Below are 20,247 nucleotides of genomic sequence, written 5' to 3'. Positions count from 1 at the left end.
ATGCTGAGTATTTGACTGTCTTATCTCATTAAGGTTCTTTTAAAACAAACTTTTCAGCAAATTTCTAAGTATGCAAAACTGATATTTTCATGAGAAAAGGGGCTGCTAATATAATTTCTAGAGCAGATCATAGTCAGGACAGCCATGAAGTATTGCTGATATAGCAATTATATCAATGAACAGAAAATTATGAAACTAAAATAATCCACTGATTTGTGGTTTCTTACCAACAAAATTAAAAAGTCATAAGGTTGTAATGGGCCTTGGTTTAAAAAAAATCACCGTTTTAACTCAACAAAATATTCAATGGCTATGTTTCTTTGTCATTAGCAATAGAGGTAGGGCAGGTAGGCAGGTAGGGAGATAGGCAGAAAGAAGGTAAAACTTATTGCAAGAGAAATGAAATCACCTTAATTTCTAGTTGTGTTGGAAATAAATCAGTATTTAAGTGACAGTGCCCACAATCTATCAACTACTGTATTTTTGAGCAATAATTACTTGCCATGATTTAGTTTGGTTTCCATTTGTTGGATTGTTGGGCATATGAACAAAAAAAAATATTCAATCGTATATTACTCTATTTGTAGAAAGCCAACTACTTAATTCTCCACTATTTTCAAATAGCTGTTGCAACATACATATTTGAAATTCATATTAGACCAAAATGTCTACACTGTAATAACTACTTATTGAGAATAAAATTTACATTAGAAATATTCTAGTAATATTGTGACATCAGTTTATATGCTCTCATATCATAGTTTAATGAAAAAAATGCATACTATTCCATTAAAGATATATTTACCCACCATAATAAAAAAAAAAACCAAAAGGGGGGTCTCATAACTAAAATATTTGAGCTAAAGAACAATAGAAAAAAGTATCAGTATTATTCACTTTTACAAAATGTTGAACAAACATTTTTTTATTCTCCGATCCACTCGCTCATGAAATGATGTTTTCCCACTGGTTTTCCCTTATTAAGATGAATATAAGAAAGTCAGTGATGCACTTTTTGACTCTCATTAACTCTATCAGGCAAGTAGGCAAAGTGAAAAATGATGCTCATCAACCTGGGCTGAGTAGTCTCTCTATCCACTTCCAAAAGCTAGATGTGGGTATCATAAAGGTGAAAGCCAGTAGGCTATTGAAATAAATACAAAAACAGAGATGAGAAACCACTTGGATGAGAAGCTAGCAGAGCTGAAACACCATGGACTTAAAAATAATCTACCCATGTCAGGCCCCATCCAGGACCTATTCAACCAGAGTCTTGGACAGGGTAGGTATGCCTGTTTTGCTCTGCTTCACAAACATTTTAAGATAAACTTTTATTTTTAGATAAAGTTATGTTATTCAAAATTAAATAATGTCTTATACTCCAAAGAAAAATGCAAAAATTCAACCCAGAAATACTGTATGTGATTTAAACAACAACAACAAAAACTGTAACCTTGTACTTAAAAGAAAATGACATTGAAGTTAAGATAAAGGAATTGCTAAACTTAAGATCCATTTTTCTTTATAAGAGAAACTATTTTCTAAAAATCTACTGGGAGTTAAGAATTGGAAAAACAGATATGTTAAATGGAACTTCTGAACTACACGTTTTGATTTTAGATATAGACAAACTCCTCTCTCATTTGTCAAAGCTTATAACACTTACATTTTATCTGTATCACTGTTTATACTTAGTTCTCTATTTAATTTTAACACTTGACTGGTGCTATTCCCTTCAAAACTTTGCATACTCCTTTGTTTTCTGGCAATTTGGTTTACACCTCAGAAAACTTTTCTTCTATGATATCTTCATATACGTTTTCTGGTCAACTTTTTTTGGAATAAAGTCCTTTTCTTTAGGGAAAAGGTTTTTACCTTTTGTTTTCTCTACAGTTTTCTAACGCTTTTCTCTTATGTTGATAACTGAATTGTCACACCATTAAATTCTTTACTGTTTCATATTTATTCATTAGTTTTGGACTGATAGTATTTTGTTCTCATTTTATTCCCTTAGTTCCATATTTCCCATTTAATCTCACTTTATTGTCTCATATTAAGTTTGAGCTCTTGCTTAAATACATTTATGATCTTAGTTCTGCACTTAAAAACACCTGTGTTTCTGGAGTAATATTTCCTTTAAGGCAGAATTTGGGCCTGTCTTCCACATTCTCAAGGCTCTTCTACTGCCTGAGATCATGGGGAATGGTGATCTCACTCAGCACTCAGCTGAGAACATACTCCTGACAGTCTTTTTTGAGTTGTGTTCATTCTTCTGGATTTTGTTGGATCTTCTTTCTTTAACAGGTTCACTGTCCTTGTTCAAGGGATAAAGCCCACTCTACCACTGGTGCTTGGGAGGGGAGGAGGTAGTGAGATGACCCTGGACCTTGGATCAGTCTAAATTCAAGGACTTTTTTTTTTTATTGTAAGGAGGGGAGAGGCTAGTGGAGGGGATGTGAGAGATGCAAACAGAAGGACGATGGCAGGCATATGTGAGAAGAATACTGCACTATCATTTTAGAGGTGGAAGTGAAAGCAAGGTGCCTGCCTCTCCATAGATTTTTCACTCTCCACCCCTTGATTCTCAAGATCTGGGGCTGAACAGCTCAGAGTGGGCAGCTAAACCATCAGGCTAGGAATTATAGACAAATACCTTCTCCTGAGAACCAAGGCCCTAGAGTGGAAGGCAGCAGACCCTTGGGTTTTCAGATAATGAAATACCTGGAATAGTTTTTTAAACTTACCCTCATCTTGATTAATTTTAAATCTATCTATTAAAGAGTGACTGGAGTTATTTTCTCTTGTCCTCTTATCTATAGAAAAGAGCACAATCATCAAACCTTGTGGCTGTATCTACAACATAGTCAAGAGGATGCACAGACCATAGTGCTTCAAAGCAGAAATAAAATTGGTATGAAGAGAAGGAGGAGACAGCTGTTCACCATTAGCACTTGTACTTTTCCATCATTTTAAAGGCAATTTGTTGTTAAGGTGAATTAAATATAAAATACATTAGAGGAAACAAAGAGAAAGACCAAGCAGTGGAAGGCAGCCCAAGGATTCACATGGAGCTTATGCAATGTGATCACTCCCCACCAACCCCACCAACCAGCGCCCTCCGCGAGCCTCTGCCTCAGAGGAAGTACACTGGCTTCTATTCACCACCCTGATTCCAGAAATGTTGTCATTTTGCATGTCTGTTTTTACCATTACTAAGTTTAGACATACTTGGTGTACACCAGCATTGAAACACAACCCTCTCTCCTTACACAGGGAGAACTTACAGTCAGATTGGGAAGGGAAGAGAAAGATTCAAAATAGGTGTCAGGCGGCCACTGAAAACTGTATTCTCCCACTTGTCAGTGTGCTACCAGTAATGACTGAAAATCAGGCAGAAACTCTGAGATATCAACACATCAAAAATCCAAACACGACTTCATATAACAGATACAAAGCACACTCAGGAGAGGGACCAAAATCAGCAGCACTGCCCCTGTCAGACCACTGACCTGGGCTTCGAAAGGAAAGCCAGCACTTTTCATCAGTTAGGAAGTCAAGAACAGCTTAGAAAGACCACAGGGGTCACTTTGTTTAAAAAAAAAAAAAAAAAGAATAGTTGGGGAAGTATAAGTTAAGATTCCTGTGTTCTATGTGAAGTCACTGACACTTTATTTTCCAAGGCACAAATCTATTTATTAGGGCTTCTATGTTTCTTTGAAGAAGAGCACCAACGAGTTTGAAATATCACTGTCAGCTATTTTTCAGGATTACTTCTAGAGAGTAACAGATTAAAAGCAAACAGATTAAAAGGCTCAAGAGTGCATTTTAGTTGCCAATAAAGTGTGGTAAAGAATATTCTTATGGTAAGTAGTAGGGATGATAAACCACAACTCAGAGTGTGTTCAAAATCCTGTCTTGATTGAAGGTGAACCTCCAAATAAATCTCTTTTCAGATTTACTCAGAGACATGTCAGCTGAAAAACTTCAGATCTCTTTTGGGCCTTAGGAACACAAGTAGTACCTGTTTTCTAACAATTGAGATCATGCTCGGCCAGAAGGTCAAGAGATCAGACCAGGAGGCCATTCAGAAGGCTTTTTTCAGTAGTTTGTGCAAGAGTTAAAATGCTACCCTGAACTCAGGCAGTGACAGTGGGCCTCTTATCTGATTCAAAATAAGAAAGCCTGAGAAAGGTCTGCCAAAGATTCTGCTGAGGTTTCTCGTCTGAGCACTGAGCTAGTTTGGAAGAGAAAAAATCCATTCACTTTCCATTCCACTCAATCTCAAACTCAATATACATGCATAGAATTGTAAACTGTAGCTGGAAATTCAGGACAAGAAATTTTCAATAGGAAATGGTTAGGCTAATTATGGCACAGCCACTTAACATAACATTATACATCCATTTAAAATAATTACAAAGATTACACAGCAATATGAAAATTATGATACATTAAGTATACGTGCACATTCTTTTTTTTCCTCTAGAGAGAGGTCTGGGCTAGAGGCACAGATCTGGGAATATGCAGTGAGAGCTGTTTTTGTAAAAGGACATAAATGATAAGCCAAAGAGAATATGCTGTGGAGAGGGGAGGTCTGACATGAGAAGGATGGGTAATCCCTACACTTAGGGGTGAGCTAGAAACAAAAAGAAACAAGGGGAAATCAGAAAGATGAGACAAAACATGTGATAGCGAAACAGCCAGGAAGTGGGGGTTTAGAAACTTTTAAAAAGGAAGATGTGGCCAATAGTGTTGAATATCACATTCAGATACACAGATGAAAATTAACAAGAGGTCCCTGGGCTTGGTGGTCACTGGGACTAGGAAGACATCATTATCTCTGAAAGCAGTGTCAGAGGGGTTCTGGAGGTAAAAACCCTATCATATACCAGTAAGGAGTGAAGGAGGGCATGAGGACGCGCAGGGCCCGCAAATACAGGCGTTCTCCTGGGGATATGGCTGTAAAGTAAAAGAGAAAGACAAGACGTCAGAGTCAGGGGAAAGCAGGGCAAGGGAAGGCTTCTTTAGGATATGGGAGGGTTGAGTGTGTTTATAAACAGGTAGTGAAAGTTGGCAGAGAGAACCAGACTAAAGATACAAGACAAAAAAATTAATTAAATAAAACAAATTTAAAAATTAATTAAACAAATTAAACAAATAATGTGATAAACAGGTATACTCAAGAAGCTACCACATAGATGTGGGAACAACTGGTGAAGATGGAGGTAAGGAAATGCCTGGGAGAAGTTTCGTGGCAGCAGCACATCTGACTAGAGCCTACAGAGACAGGCAGAGAGGGACAAGTCCTTTCCAGTTAGGGAACAGCATGACAAGGTGAGCAGGAAAATGCATAAGACTCACCTAAGAGCAGGAAGCCAACCTTGTTGTTCATCTATTAGTAGAGTGGGAGATAGGATGGAAAAGGTATTCTAGAACCAGGTTACTCTAGGCCTTGAACACAAAGCAGAAGAGACTGGAATTCACTTAGCAAGCAAAAGGAAGCTACATTCAGATCATCACCAAGTTCTTCCCATTCCTCATGCAATGTAATTCAAGCATCTTAACATGGCCAAAAGACTGCAGGGTCATCTGACTCACAACTCTCCAACCTCCCTCTACACCATTTCCCCTGACTCACTCTGCTTCAGCCTGCGGTAAACTTTCTCCTCCTCGAACTGCCCCATCTCATTGCTGCCCCTGGGATTTGTACTTGCCATCTCCTCAGCATGAAAAGCCCTCCCTACACCCAACTCTCAAGATGACAGGGTCATTTTCAACCTTCAACTCACCGCACCAGTGTTACCTCTGGGCTGTTCCTCCACTCTACCTAAGGTCGGTGTCCCTGTCCTGCCCACCCCACCCTTCTTTACAGTCATAATCTAGAATGCCCTGTTTGCCTGTTTACATGTGTATCTTCTGCCTTTGAATTAGGATGGGCTGAGGGAGTCCACACTCACTTACAGGCTCTTTAACATGGGCCCGCACCAGGTGCTCACATGAGGGGCAGGACGAGGCCAGAGAAGTGCCCCGAGCGTGTAAGCAGAGTGGACAGGCATGAAGCCAACCCTCCCTGAGAGCTTCCTCCTCCTGAGCAAAGCCTTGGGCTTTAAGCTGATAGGGAAAGGGCAGCAGATGTCACCACAGGGACAGACAGAAACACCCTGCAGCCGGGAGAAGAACAGAGGAGGACACCCTCTACCCCAGGGGAGGCAGGAAACTGTCCTGAGACCAAAATCCCACACCAATAAAATTTCAGTCCCTTGCCATGGGGGAGGGGCTGGAAACACAGGGACCGCCAAGACTGAGGCTGGACCAGGAGATGGAGCAATCCTCGCCTCCCCACCCCATCCAGAAGCCCAGCCCTGTGGGGGAAGCAGCAGCAGCCCACTGCTAGGGGGCCGGTGAGGAGGTGGGCAGGGACTCCCCCAGCCTATGGCACAGGAGGCTGCAAGCTGAGCAGGGGCACTAGCACTGAGAAAAGCCCCCAGAGTCCCAGTCCCCGCCATAAGCACAAGGAACCGGCAGGAAAAGGAAGAATAAACAGGGTAGCAGAAATACATGAAAAAAATAACGGCCAAGAATTTTCCCCAAATAATGAAAACAACAAACCATACATCCAAAAAGCCTAAATAACCCATAACTAGGATGATTAAGAATATGATACGAAAGAATAAGCATAAAGAATAAAAAAAATACTGAGAAAAAGAAGAAAAGGGAGAAAAAGAATTTAGACAATATATTCAAACTGCTGAAGACCAAAGATAAAGAGAAAATCCTGAAAGCAGCCAGAGGGTAGAAAAACATTACACACAGAGAATAAAAGATAAAAATTAAAGCAGACTTCTCAACGGAAACCATGGTGTGATATTTTTACACTACTGAAAGAAAAAAAAAATTGTCCAACCCAGAATTTCATATTGAGAAATAATTTAGCTTTCAAAAATGAAGGCCATAGCAAGATTTTTTTCAGAAAAACAAAAGCTGAGAGAATTCGTTGTCTTCAGGCCTATACTGAAATGTTAAAACTTAAATGTGGATCTATACATATAAATGAAGAGCTCTGAAAATGACAATAATAAAATTATAAAAAGAACTTTAAGAATTTTATCACTTCAAAATTTCACCAGTTTAAAAGATAATACAGTGTAAAGTTGTACTGTCCAATATGGCAGCATGGCAGGTGAAATAATGGCCCTGTAAAATGGCCACACCCCAACCTCTGGAAACTGTAAATGTTTCTGAATGTGGCAAAGGGGACGCTGCAAATGTGATAAGGTCACGTATTTTGAGATGGGGAGATTATCCTCAGTTATTGCAGGACTCTTTCAAATTTAATTACACAATCCCATAACAATGGAGAATCTCTTCTGGCTGAAGTCAGAGGTATTGAACAACTGAAGAGGCAGGAGAGAGACAGGAAATGAGACCTGACCTGCCATTGCTGGCTTTCAAGATGGAGAAAGAGAGCTCCCGTCCAAAGAACATGGTAGCCTCTAAAAGCTGGGAATGGACTTCAGCTGACAGCTCACAAGAACACGATGACTACAGCTACAGGACTAAATTCTGCCAGTAACCTGAATAAGCAGGAAAACAGAATTTCCCCTGGAGCCTCCAGAAGACAGACCTGCTGACATCATCATTATAGCCAGGTCCTGTGTCAGGCTTCTGACCTACAGAACCACAAGTCAGTAAGTACTGTGTCAACTGCTAAGTTTGTAGCAATTTGTTATGCAGCAAAAGAAAATGAATACAGGTATACCTTGTTTTGTTGAGCTTCACAGATACTGTGCTTTTTACATTAAGGGTTTGTGGCAACTCTGCATGGAGCAAGTCTGTCTTGGCACCATTTCTCCAAACATATGCACTCACTTCTGGTGTGTGACATATTTTTTCTAATTCTTGCAATATTTCAAACTTTTGCATTATTATTATATCTGTCATGTGATCTTTGATCAGTGATCTTTGTTTTTACTGTTGTAATTGTTTTGGGGCTGCATTAATTGTGCCCATGTAACACAGTGAACTTAATAAATGTTGTGTGTGTGTTCTCACTGCTCCATCAACCAGCCATTCCCCAGTCTCTCTGCCTCTCCTTGGACCTGCCTATTACCCAAGACACAACAATGTTAAAATTATGCCAGTTAATAAGCCTACAAGGGCCTCTAAGTGTTCAAGTGAAAGGAAGAGTTGCATGTCTCTAGCTTTAAGCCAAAAGCTAGAAATGATTAAGCTTACTGAAGAAGGCATGTTGAAAGTTGAGATAGGCTGAAGGCTAGGATGCTTGTGCCAGCCAGTAAGCCAAGTTGTGAATGCAAAGGCAAAGTTATTGAAGGAAATTAAAAGTGCTACTCCAGGAAACACCTGAACGACAAAAAAGCACAACAGTCTTATTGCTGATATGAAGAAAATTTTAGTGGTTTGGACAGAAGATGAAACCAGCCACAACATCCCTTAAGCCAAAGCCTAATCCAGAGAAAGGCCCTAACTCTCTTCAATGCTATGAAGGCTGAAACAAGTGAGGAAGCTGCAGAAGAAAGGCTGACAGCTAGCAGAGGTTGGCTTAAGAGATTTAAGGAAAGAGGCCATCTCCATGACATAAAAGGGCAAGGTGAAGCAGCAGGTGTTAATGTAGAAGCTGCAGCAAGTTATCCAGAAGATTTTGCTAAGATAACTGAGGAAGGTGGCTACAGAAAACAACAGATTTTCTATGTAGATAAACCAGCCTTCTATTGGAAGAAGATGCCATCCAGGGCTTTCATACTAGAGAGAAGTCAATGCCTGGCTTCAAAGCTTCAAAGGACAGGCTGACTCTCTTGCTAAGGGCTAATACAGCTGGTGGCTTTAAGTTGAAGCAAATGCTCATCTACTATTCTGAAAATCCATAAGACCCTTAAGAATCATGCTAAATCTACTCTGCCTGTGCTGTACAGATGGAACAACAAAGCCTGGATGACAGCACATCTGTTTATAGCATGGTTTACTGAATATTTTAAGCCCAATATTGAGAGTGACTACTCAGAAAAAATAGATTTCTTTTAAAATATCACTGCTCATTGATAATAAACCTTGTCATTCAAGAGCTCTGATGGAGATGTATAAGAAGATGAATGTTGTTTTCATGCCTGGTAATACAATGTCCATTTTTCAGCCCACGGATCAAAGAGTAATTTTTACTTTCAAGGCTTACTATTTAAGAAATTCATTTCATAAGGTGATAGCTGTCATAGACAGTGATTCCTCTGATGGAGCTGGGCAAAGTAAATTGAAAGCCTTCTTGAAAGGATTCACTATTCTAAATGCCATTAAAAGCATTCATGATTGATGAGAGGAGGTCAAAATGGCAACATTAACAGGAGTTTGGAAGAAGCAGATTCCAGTCCTCAAGGATGACTTTGAGGGATTCAAGACTTCAGTGGAGGAAGTCCCCGCAGATGTGGTGGAAACAGCAAGAGAAGCAGAACTAAAGTGGAGCTTGAAGATGTGACTGAATTGCTGCAATCTCACGATAAGGCTTGAATGGATAAGGAGATGCTTCTATGGACGAGCAAAGAAAGTGGTTTCTTGAGATGAAATCTATTTCTGGTGAAGATGCTGTAAACGCTGTTGAAATGACAACGAAGGATTTAGAGTACTACATAAACACAATTGATAAAGCAGTGGCAGACTTTGAGAGGACTGACTCCAATTTTGAAAGAAGTTTCACTCTGGGTGAAATGCTATCAAACACCATCCTATGCTACAGAGAAATCTTTCATGAAAGTAAAAGTCAAGGTAGCAAACTTCACTGCTTTAAGAAACAGCGGCCGGGCCCTGTGGCTCACGCCTGTAATCCCAGCACTTTGGGAGGCCGAGGCGGGCGGATCACGAGGTCAGGAGATTGAGACCATCCTGGCTAACATGGTGAAATCCCGTCTCTACTAACAAAAAATTTAAAAAAATTTTTTAAAAATTAGCCGGGCGTGGTGGCGGGCGCCTGTAGTCCCAGGTACTCGGGAGGCTGAGGCAGGAGAATGGCGTGAACCTGGGAGGCGGAGCTTGCAGTGAGCCGAGATCGCGCTGCTGCACTCCAGCCTGGGCGACAGAGCGAAAGTCTGTCTCAAAAAAAAGTAAAAATAAAAATAAAAAATAAAAAGAAATGACAATGAGAGGTGACAGCGTGCTGGCAGTCCTGAGAGCCCTCTCTCCCTCTTGGCGCCTCCTCTGCCTGGGCTCCCACTTTGGCGGCACTTGAGGAGCCCTTCAGCCCGCCGCTGCACTGTGGGAGCACTTTTCTGGGCTGGCCAAGGCCGGAGCCGGCTCCCTCAGCTTGCAGGGAGGTGTGGAGGGAAAGGCGCAAGCGGGGCTGCGGGCGGTGCTTGCGGGCCAGCTGGAGTTCTGCGTGGGCGTGGGCTTGGCGGGCCCCGCACTCGGAGCAGCCAGCCGGCCCTGCTGGCCCCGGGCAATGAGGGGCATAGCACCCAGGCCAGCGGCTGCAGAGGGTGTACTGGGTCCCCCAGCAGTGCCAGCCCACCAGCGCTGCGCTCGATTTCTCGCCGGGCATTAGCTGCCTCCCTGCGGGGCAGGGCTCGGGACCTGCAGCCCGCCATGCCTGAGCCTCCCACCCCCTCCGTGGGCTCCTGTGCAGCCCAAGCCTCCCCGATGAGCGCCGCCCCCTGCTCCATGGCACCCAGTCCCATTGACCACCCAAGGGCTGAAGAGTGTGGGCGCAGTGCACAGGACTGGCAGGCAGCTCCACCTGCAGCCCTGGTGCAGGATCTACTGGGTGAAGCCAGCTGGGCTCCTGAGTCTCGTGGGGACGTGGAGAACCTTTATCTCTAGCTCAGGGATTGTAAATACACCAGTTGGCACTCTGTATCTAGCTCAAGGTTTGTAAACACACCAATCAGCACCCTGTGTCTAGCTCAGGGTTTGTGAATGCACCAATCGACACTCTGTATCTAGCTACTCTGGTGGGGCCTTGGAGAAACTTTATGTCTAGCTCAGGGATTGTAAATATACCAATAGGCACTCTGTATCTAGCCCAAGGTTTGTAAACACACCAATCAGCACCCTGTGTCTAGCTCAGGGTTTGTGAATGCACCAATTGACACTCTGTATCTAGCTACTCTGGTGGGGCCTTGGAGAACCTTTGTGTCCACACTCTGTATCTAGCTAATCTGGTGGGGACGTGGAGAACCTTTGTGTCTAGCTCAGCCATTGTAAACGCACCAATCAGCGCCCTGTCAAAACACACCCCTAGGCTCTACCAATCAGCAGGATGTGGGTGGGGCCAGATAAGAGAATAAAAGCAGGCTGCCGGAGCCAGCAGTGGCAACCCGCTCGGGTCCCCTTCCACACTGTGGAAGCTTTGTTCTTTCACTCTTTGCAATAAATCCTGCTGCTGCTCACTCTTGGGTCCACACTGCCTTTATGAGCTGTAACACTCACCACGAAGGTCTGCAGCTTCACTCCTGAGCCAGCGAGACCACGAACCCACCAGAAGGCAGAAACTCCGAACACATCCGAACATCAGAAGGAACAAACTGTGGACACACGCCTTTAAGAACTGTAACACTCACCGCGAGGGTCCGCGGCTTCATTCTTGAAGTCAGTGAGACCGAGAACCCACCAATTCCGGACACAGCAACAGCCACCCAACCTTTAGCCACCACTACCCTGATCAGTCAGCAGCAATCTGCATCAAGGCAAGACCCTCTACCAGCAAAAAGATTATGACTGGATAAAGACTCAGATGATCATTCACATTTTTGGCAATATTTTTTAAATTAAGGTATTCTCATTGTTTTATTAGACATAATGCTATGAAAGCCAATGCTCATCTGCACACTTACACGGATTACAGTATAATGTAAACATAACTTTGATATGCACTGGGAAATAAAAAAAATTCACATAACCTGCTTTATTGCAGTATTTGCTTTACTGCAGTGGTCTAGAACTAAACCCATGGCATCTCTAGGGTATGCATATTCAAGGAGCACTAGGTACAGTGCCTATTGGCTATTTAAATTTTAAAACAAAGTATGCAGTTCAAAAAAGTTAAGAGGACATAGAAAGTATGTTCCCTGAACACAACAAAATTAAACTAGAAATAGCAGAAAGATACCTGAAAAACCTCCAAATATTTAGAAAGTTATCAATACAATTCTGAACAGCCCAGGGGTCAAACAGAAAGTCACAAGAGAAATTAGAAAAATCAAAATAAAACTAGCAAACTAAGAAAACACGATAAAGAATATCTCTCATGCCAATGATATGCAATACTCAAAGCCAGATCCTAGAAAAATCTCCTTCTGAGGTCTGGGATAATAACAGGATTCCTGCAATAGCCACTTATTTTTAATCACTTCTGTAGACTGTTCAACTAACACAATGAAAGAATAAAAATCAATGAAATATAAATGATGGTAAGAAGGAAAATAGCATTATTTCCTGATAATAAAATGGTCTCCTAGAGAACCCATAAGAAATCACTGACAATCTATTATACCTAACAGAAGAGTTCATTACAGAAACACACAAATATCAGTCTTTTTCCTTATGCCATAAATGATTAGTTAGAAAATACAATGGAAAATATTATTTGACTAATATTAATAAAAATATTAAAATGCCATGAAATAATTTCGCACAGAAAATTCTAAACATACAGAAAATTTTAAAGTTTTCAGTATGAGTTTTTGTTTAAAAGTGGCTTACATAATAAAGAAACACACCATCCCCCTGGGGAAAAAAATCATATTTTGAATACGTCAGTTTGCAAATAACCAAGTTTTATAAAATTTCAAACAATAAAAAATTTTACTTTTTTAAGAAATGTAACATGCCTCCAATCTTCATTTGAGAAAATAATCACTCTAAATTGAACAATAAAATGCTGAAAGAAAATTATGTAAAGACAGCTTCATGGAAAAGATATTAAATGGTTAAGACAATATTTTCTCAAGATCAGATCAATGGATAAACCAAAAATACATAAAAAGGCCCTATCATATATATGTATATATGTGTATATATATATATATGTATATATGTGTGTGTATATATATGTATATATGTGTATATATATGTATATATGTACTTAGTAAATGAAAAAGGTGCCATATTTCAAAATTTTTGGGAAAAGAGATTCAAGTCTCATACACTGGATGATAAAGTAGAAGCAGATCTTAAGCAAACAGCATGTACCAAAATAAGTTCAATAATTCAATGCAAGAAATAAAACCACAAAAAGAACAAGAAAATAGGAATAAATATTTAGCTCACCTTGGGCTGGGATTACACTTTCTAAGCAAAAAAGCAAGCAAAGCAATTTGAATACAAAAAAACTAAGGAGTGTGTCTGTGTGAGAGCGTGTGTGTATGTAATTTTCATTTTAAAAAGCAAGTGAGAAACTGAGAAAGTATCTGCAACATGTAAGGCAAGGGTTAATATGATAATGTATAACGAACTTTTATAAGGGACTTATAGTAATTAAGAATTAAGTAATTAAGTAATTCAGATGATCCTCCTCTCAGGACAACAGATTACCTAGACAAAATATAAACATGATCAGCTTGAAGGCAATTAAGCAATAAAAAGATAGTGAAAAGTTACTGAGCCAAGATCCTGGAAAGGATAAAAGTCCAAACAGGGGAGATCAGTATCTGGGGCTCCTTTTGATTAGGGAGGGTTTGTCTATTCAAAAGAGCAGCTAAAAGGCTGGGCAGTTCTGACAATCTAAAAGAGCTATAAAGGTACAAATGACAGAATCCAGGGCATGCCATGCATGGAGTCCGCATTAAAACCTGCATGTTTTCAGCTGAGAACCTAAAGGGCTTCATTCTAGGAATAAGGGAAAATGGCATAAAGATCAAGCTTCACATAAACTGCAACTCACTTTCAATGGCCCCAAAAATCTCACACTCCAAAACTCAATTAAGATGAATCTTAGATTGTCAGTTCTCCTAGAAGCCTGGCAGAAGAAAACTGAAATCTTCTTTGAAGGAAGATATTGTCAACTTAGGCTTAAAACATTTCTATAATTTTTAAAATAAAATGTCCATCATATATTCAAAGATAACCAGGCATCTGAGAAAAGAATTCAACATGAAAGAACCAACATTATAAACAGATTTACAGGGGTCCAATATATTGGAATGAATACACAAAGACTTTAAAATAAATGTGCTTACTTAAGGACAAGAATACTGAAAATTTCAGAAAACTGGAAGTATAAAGAGACACAGCATATTTGAAAAGCCAAATATAAATTATAGAATTGAAAAAAATACCATAATAGAACTAAGATAGATTTAAATTTAGATTAGAACAACTGAAAAAGACAGTTGCTAGGTGCAGTGGCTCACAGAGGTTGCCACTCCCAGCTACTCAGGAGGTTGAGGCAGGAAGATTGCTTGAGGCCAGAAGTTCAAGACCAGGCTGAAGAATATAGCAAGACTTTGTCTCTAAAACAAAAACAAAAACAAAAACAAAAACAAAAAACAAATATAATCTGGGTGCAGTGGTGCATGCCTTTAGTTCCAGCTACCTGGGAGGCTGAGGCAAGAGGATTGCTTGAGCCCAGGTGGTTGAGGCTATAGTGAGCTATTATCAGCCTGGATGAGTGAGCAAGACCCTGTCTCAGAAAAAAAAAAAAAAAAAAGGAAAGAAAAGAAGAGAGAGAGAGAGAAACGAAGAGAGAGAGAGAAAGAGAGAGAGAGAGAATAAGTCAGATGAAAACAACACAGAATAAAGTATTAGGAGACCAAGGGATACAATATCCAGAAAGTAACAAAACAAAGAAGGTGGAAAGATATACAATGAGGCAGAGGCAATATGTAAGGAGATAAAGTCTAAAAATTGTTAAAAATGAATGAAATGCATGAATCTACAGATTCAAGAGCACTCTAAACCACAAGCAAGACAAATATAGAGAAATCATACCTGTACACATCACTTTGAAACTATGAAAGTCAAAGACAAGGCCCAAAATCTTAAAAACAATTTTAAAAATTACTAGTAATTTTTAAAAGCCAGATTACCTTCAAAGAAGCAATAGGGTGACACCTCTACACCAACGATGTACTCAGGAAAATAAAATGCCAGGCTAGATTTCTATGCTTCCAACCCCAGCAAGAATATTTTCCAACAATGAAAGTGAAATAGACCTTTTCTAATAAATGACACTTGAAAGAATTTGCCACAACAAACTTGCACAAATGGAAAACTAAAAGAAACTCTTTAAAATTATGAGAATATTGTATTCTATTTTAACTTAGACAACCTGAATAACACATAAAATTTAACTTATATTATAAATAAAATTAGCCCAAGAAAGCAAAAACTTTAACAGGTCTCTGAGGAAGAAAATAAGAATACACTATTGAAGACCTACACAATACTCTTCTCCTTCCCTCAAAAACACTCAAAACTTTCAAGTAACGTATATTAAATTTTCCAGAATATTAAATATAATAACAGCTGCCTAATACAGTTAAGTCCAGATAGATAAAAAAAAAAATAGTAAGTCTCCATGTGTGGCACAGCCATTCATGCAGTTGTCTAAACTAGAAACTATCCTGGACTCCTGCATCCAGTTACCACTTCTGCTCACTTTTTCTCAAATCATCACTGTTTACATATGTCCTCTGGTGAACTCTGAAGACAGGGAAGCCAGGGTCTAGGTTCTGGCTCTGCCGCTTCAGCTATGTGACCTTGGGTAAGTTCTATTATTGAGCCTTCATTATCTGCAAAACACAGATAATAGCACCTCATGGGGTTGTGAGAATTATTTGAGATAATGCATGTAGACAGCTTGGCATTGTGCCCAGAACTTCAATTTTAGTTCATTATGATTGCTTCTGTTGATATTATTATTATTATTACATAATCAACACCATCGCTGGTTGCAATTGCAATACTAGGACAAAATGGCTACACCACTATTTCAGCATGTATATTTCTATCATACTACAGGGCCAGGATTAACACTGGTATTTTAGCTTCAGTGAAACTAAATGTTTAATACCCTTCTCATAAAAAAACTCATAAACATATATTTTATTTGATGTTTTAAAATAACTTTCTTTAAAAAGCTATTATTCTAATTATTAAAATACAAAATATTTAAAGTAGACTGAACACTATTAAAATAAAATAAACATAAAAAAATCATTTTATAAGTATGTACTTAAGAACTGACAACATAACAACACTGGGTCACAAGTGTATTTCTGTACTAAAAGTTTCAGCTCTTAACATGCTCTGACTCTACCTTAAGAAAATGAGATCAAATGTTATTTCTGTATCTTCAAATAATCCGCTTCTTGCTTGATATTTACGAAGATGCTTTTTACTTTGAGGTTTTTCTTGGAGGAATTGTAGTTGTACATCAAGCTGTATTTTTGTTTCAAAGAAAACATTTCCAGAGGCACTTATCTTTGCTAGTTTCCTCATGTAGAGGAATTCAAATGCAGAATTACCTGTTATCAGTATGACAGCAATGTTCCTAGTCTACTTGTCTGGAAAGCCTTGGTGTCATTTGTACAACAGAAGTTCTGGTTTGCTGACTGACATTTCTCCTCCTCTTAGGGACAATGTGGGACTGGAAGAATTTTTTCACATCAGTACATTTTTCTGTTACTGAGTTCTAATTTCATTCCATGGCAGTTGGAGCAAACTATATTATTTCAATTCTTTTTGATTTAATGATCAACTGTTTTATGGCCTAGGTGATGGTCTATCCTGAAGAATATTCCATGTATACTGGAGAATAATGTGTATTCTGTTGTTCTTGGGTGGAGTATTTAGGTCTACTTGGCTTACAGTGTTGGTAGTCAAGCCTTCTATTTCCTTGCTGACCTTCTGTCTAGAAGATTCCATCCATTGTTAACAGTGGGGTAATGAAGTCTCCAACTGTTATTGTTGAATTGTCTATTTCTCCCTTCATTTTTATCAGTTTTTGCTTCATGTATTTTAAGGCTCTATTATCAGGTGGATACATGTTTATAACTGCTATACCTTCCTGATGGATTGGCACTTTCATCATTAGAAAATGTCCCTCTTTACCTCTAGTAACATTTTTTATTTTGAAGTCCCTTTTGATATTAACATAGCCACTCCAGCTTTCTTATGCTTGTTATTTGCATGATACATCTTTTCCTATCCTGTTACTTCCAATATATTTGTGTCTTGGATCTAAAGTGAGTGCCAGTGCAGACAGTGTATAGTCAGATCTTGTTTCTTTAATCTGGTCTGACAATCTATGCCTTTTGATTAGACTGTTTAATCCATTCATATTATTGATATTATTGACACAGCTGAATTTGTGCCTGCAATTTAACTTTTTGTTTTCTGTATGTCTTGTGTCTTTTTTTTTGTTCCTCTACTTCTCCTTTAATGTTTTCTTTTACATTAAGTGAATATTTTCAAATGTAATATTTAATTTCTTTAATAATTTTTTCACTTATAGAGATTTTTGATTATTTCCTTTGTAGTAGCTCTAGGACTTACCTCACATCTTCAGAGTCTCTTTAGATTTATATTAACTTAATTCCAGTGAGATTTATATTAACTTAATTCCAGTGAGATGTGGCAACATTATGCCTATATAGCTCTATTTTCCTTTTTCCTCCTTTTGTTACATACATATTGTATTTATACATGTTATATACATATTGTATTTATAAATGTTACAGTTCAAAAATACACTGTTATCATTACTTAACTATGTCTTTTAAACACTCCACTAAGAGAAGAAAACCAAGTATATACTTAGAGTATTTGTTATATTAACCTTCTTATTTGCCTTTTCAATAAGCACTTTGCCTGACTCCTGACAAGTACTTCACAGAAAGTGGTAAGAACAATTTTGTAACTCAACACAGGTCCTCTTTGGCTATGATATAGCTGGGTTAGCACAAAAGGTAATAGAAAAGTGACAACTGATGTGAAGTGTCATGAAATAAATACATTTTCTATTTTTATAACTTGCTCTAATGTTGTACAGTATGGTTTGTACAAAAGTAGCAGAAAGCTGAAAGACAAAAATCTAAATGTTGCTAACAAGATAACTGACACTGATGAGAAAACCAAACACATACTATCTCTCATCCAAAATGCTTGGGACCAGAAGTGTTTTGGATTTCTGATGTTTTTTTCAGATTTTGGAATATTTGCATTATACTTGCCAGCTGAGCATCCCTATTCTGAAAATCTGAAATCCGAAATGCTTCAATGAGCATTTCTTTTGAGCATCATATTAGTGCTCAAAAAGTTTCCAATTTTGAAGCATTTTAGATTTCAGGTTTTCAGATTAGGGATACTCACCCTGTATTCTGCTGTTATTTTTACAGGTTTAAGAAAATCACTTAGCAGAAGGTTGATTCAGCCTTCAACTAAAACACTAGGTTTACAGAATAATAGTTACATTTCTCTGCCCTGAGTCTTTCAAATTTATATCCTCTTGCTCCATTTTCATGAGAAAGATTCCAAAGACTTCAGTGATTTTTCTAAGAAAGTTCTAGGATCTCTAAACTTAGGATTAGCGTCCAGTCAGTGTTATGTCTGTCTCTTACTGTATACAGTAGTTGAATCCACAAGAATATAGTATGATAATGATTTCTCCAAGCAATGTGTGCTGTGGACCACTCCACTACTAAACAAATATTCAGGAATTCTGCAAGCCGCAACCATTCGGTAGGTTGAAATCATCCATGGTGGGGAGTATTTTTACCACTTTGAAAAATGCTATAAATTGTTAACTCCCTCCCCAACCAACCCCTCTAAGCCTGCCCCAGCTAGTAGCTAGTTTACTAGCACTCCAACTGACCCTACATCAGCAAGAAAAGGTTAAATCCAGGGCAATACTGTCTATTACCAGAACAGGGAAATGTGAACTCCCCTTGATTAACATTTCTACCACCAGGACGTTTGAGTTGTAGTGTTAACACCAGAAATCTGGAATCCTCAGTTCTTCACACTATCACAACCTCCCACCAGGTTTACAAAGATGCTATGATATCACAAAATAACTACACTGAGAGTAGTCTGAGTCTTCCTGATTCAATGAAGTCATAAGAAAGGATTCATTTGGAGCTGTTAAAGAAGGAACCTTTTATTTTTGTGACAACGACATACACAAACTATTTGTATACATCACTGCATTAGATAATTTAATATGACAAAAGAAACAACTTACTTCAGAAAAGCAATCTAGATTACATATCTAACCACACTTAAGAAATCAAAGAAAGCAATAATAATGCACTGTTTACAAATCCTGCCTGTTAAGTAAAGGAATCCATCCTTTCTGACACCTCTACCATCCATCATCGATTCAATAAACATTTGTCAAATGCCTACTACATGCACTAAGAACTGTAGTAAGTGCTGTGCTATGACTGTGGGCAAAACTGTATAGGGGAAAATGTGAGGAGACCCCAGGCAGAGGTGAGAGGGTGAGGGTGTGGAGAAGTGAGTTGCATCTATGTTACCACGTTTTTTCTTCACATATAAGGGTCATGTTAAACAGTTACTAAATGGCTAACTACATGATGTGGGGTGGGCCTGCTGAAATAAACACACTCCTCCAGGCCAAAAACTCAGTGACATTTCCCTCTGGCTCCTGCTCCTTCACAGTGGGCTGGACTCCCAAAGCGTCTGCTCCTCAGGCTCCTGCAGTCCACCTCCCACCGCAGATCAGGCCATGCATGAATGTTACTACATACATTTGTTTTCATTGCGATGCTTTTAAGTCCTCTTCTTGCCCTTCCCACTCATCCACAGAATCTTATTTGCTACTTCCAACGCTTTTCTTAAATAAAATAATTTTATACCCCATTGCTTGGTGGTCAGGGAAAAATTCTAAGCTGCATCCTTCAAAGTTTGATAAATTTCCTGCGTATAGCATAGCTCCACAAAATACCCTTTGCACAGTGAAGCAATAAAAGAACACCATATTGTTGGTTAAATACTTTGTTATCTCCATGCTTTGCTTTTTAATTTTTAAAATTCATTTTATAGACTTCCTCCCAGTTCTTTATCTGTCTTCAATTTATCTGCCTCCTCTCACTTTTATTTTCTACTATTTCTGCCCTCAAATTATATTCTTCAGGTTTATGCAACATGTCTGCTCTCTTCTCTGAGGAAACATGAGAAAAAGAGCAAATCTCTACGTAGGCAAAATATATACAAGCTTATCTCTTTCTTTCTTTTTGGTCTCATACAGAGAATATAGTAGCAAACCTGGGGAAAAGCCTAAATAGA

At 38.9% G+C, this 20,247-nt stretch overlaps 1 protein-coding gene across 8 annotated transcripts in view; it reads right to left on the bottom strand.

Annotated features, from left to right (window-relative positions):
* Positions 1 to 20,247, bottom strand: part of HIVEP1 (HIVEP zinc finger 1) — a 156,326-nt gene that overhangs the window by 46,033 nt on the left and 90,046 nt on the right. The gene's annotated exons all lie outside the window — the stretch shown is intronic.

This window comes from Pan troglodytes, chromosome 5 (genome assembly GCF_028858775.2).
Source record: "Pan troglodytes isolate AG18354 chromosome 5, NHGRI_mPanTro3-v2.0_pri, whole genome shotgun sequence".
Lineage (NCBI taxonomy): Eukaryota > Metazoa > Chordata > Mammalia > Primates > Hominidae > Pan > Pan troglodytes.
This window is presented reverse-complemented; position numbering and strand designations above follow the sequence as displayed.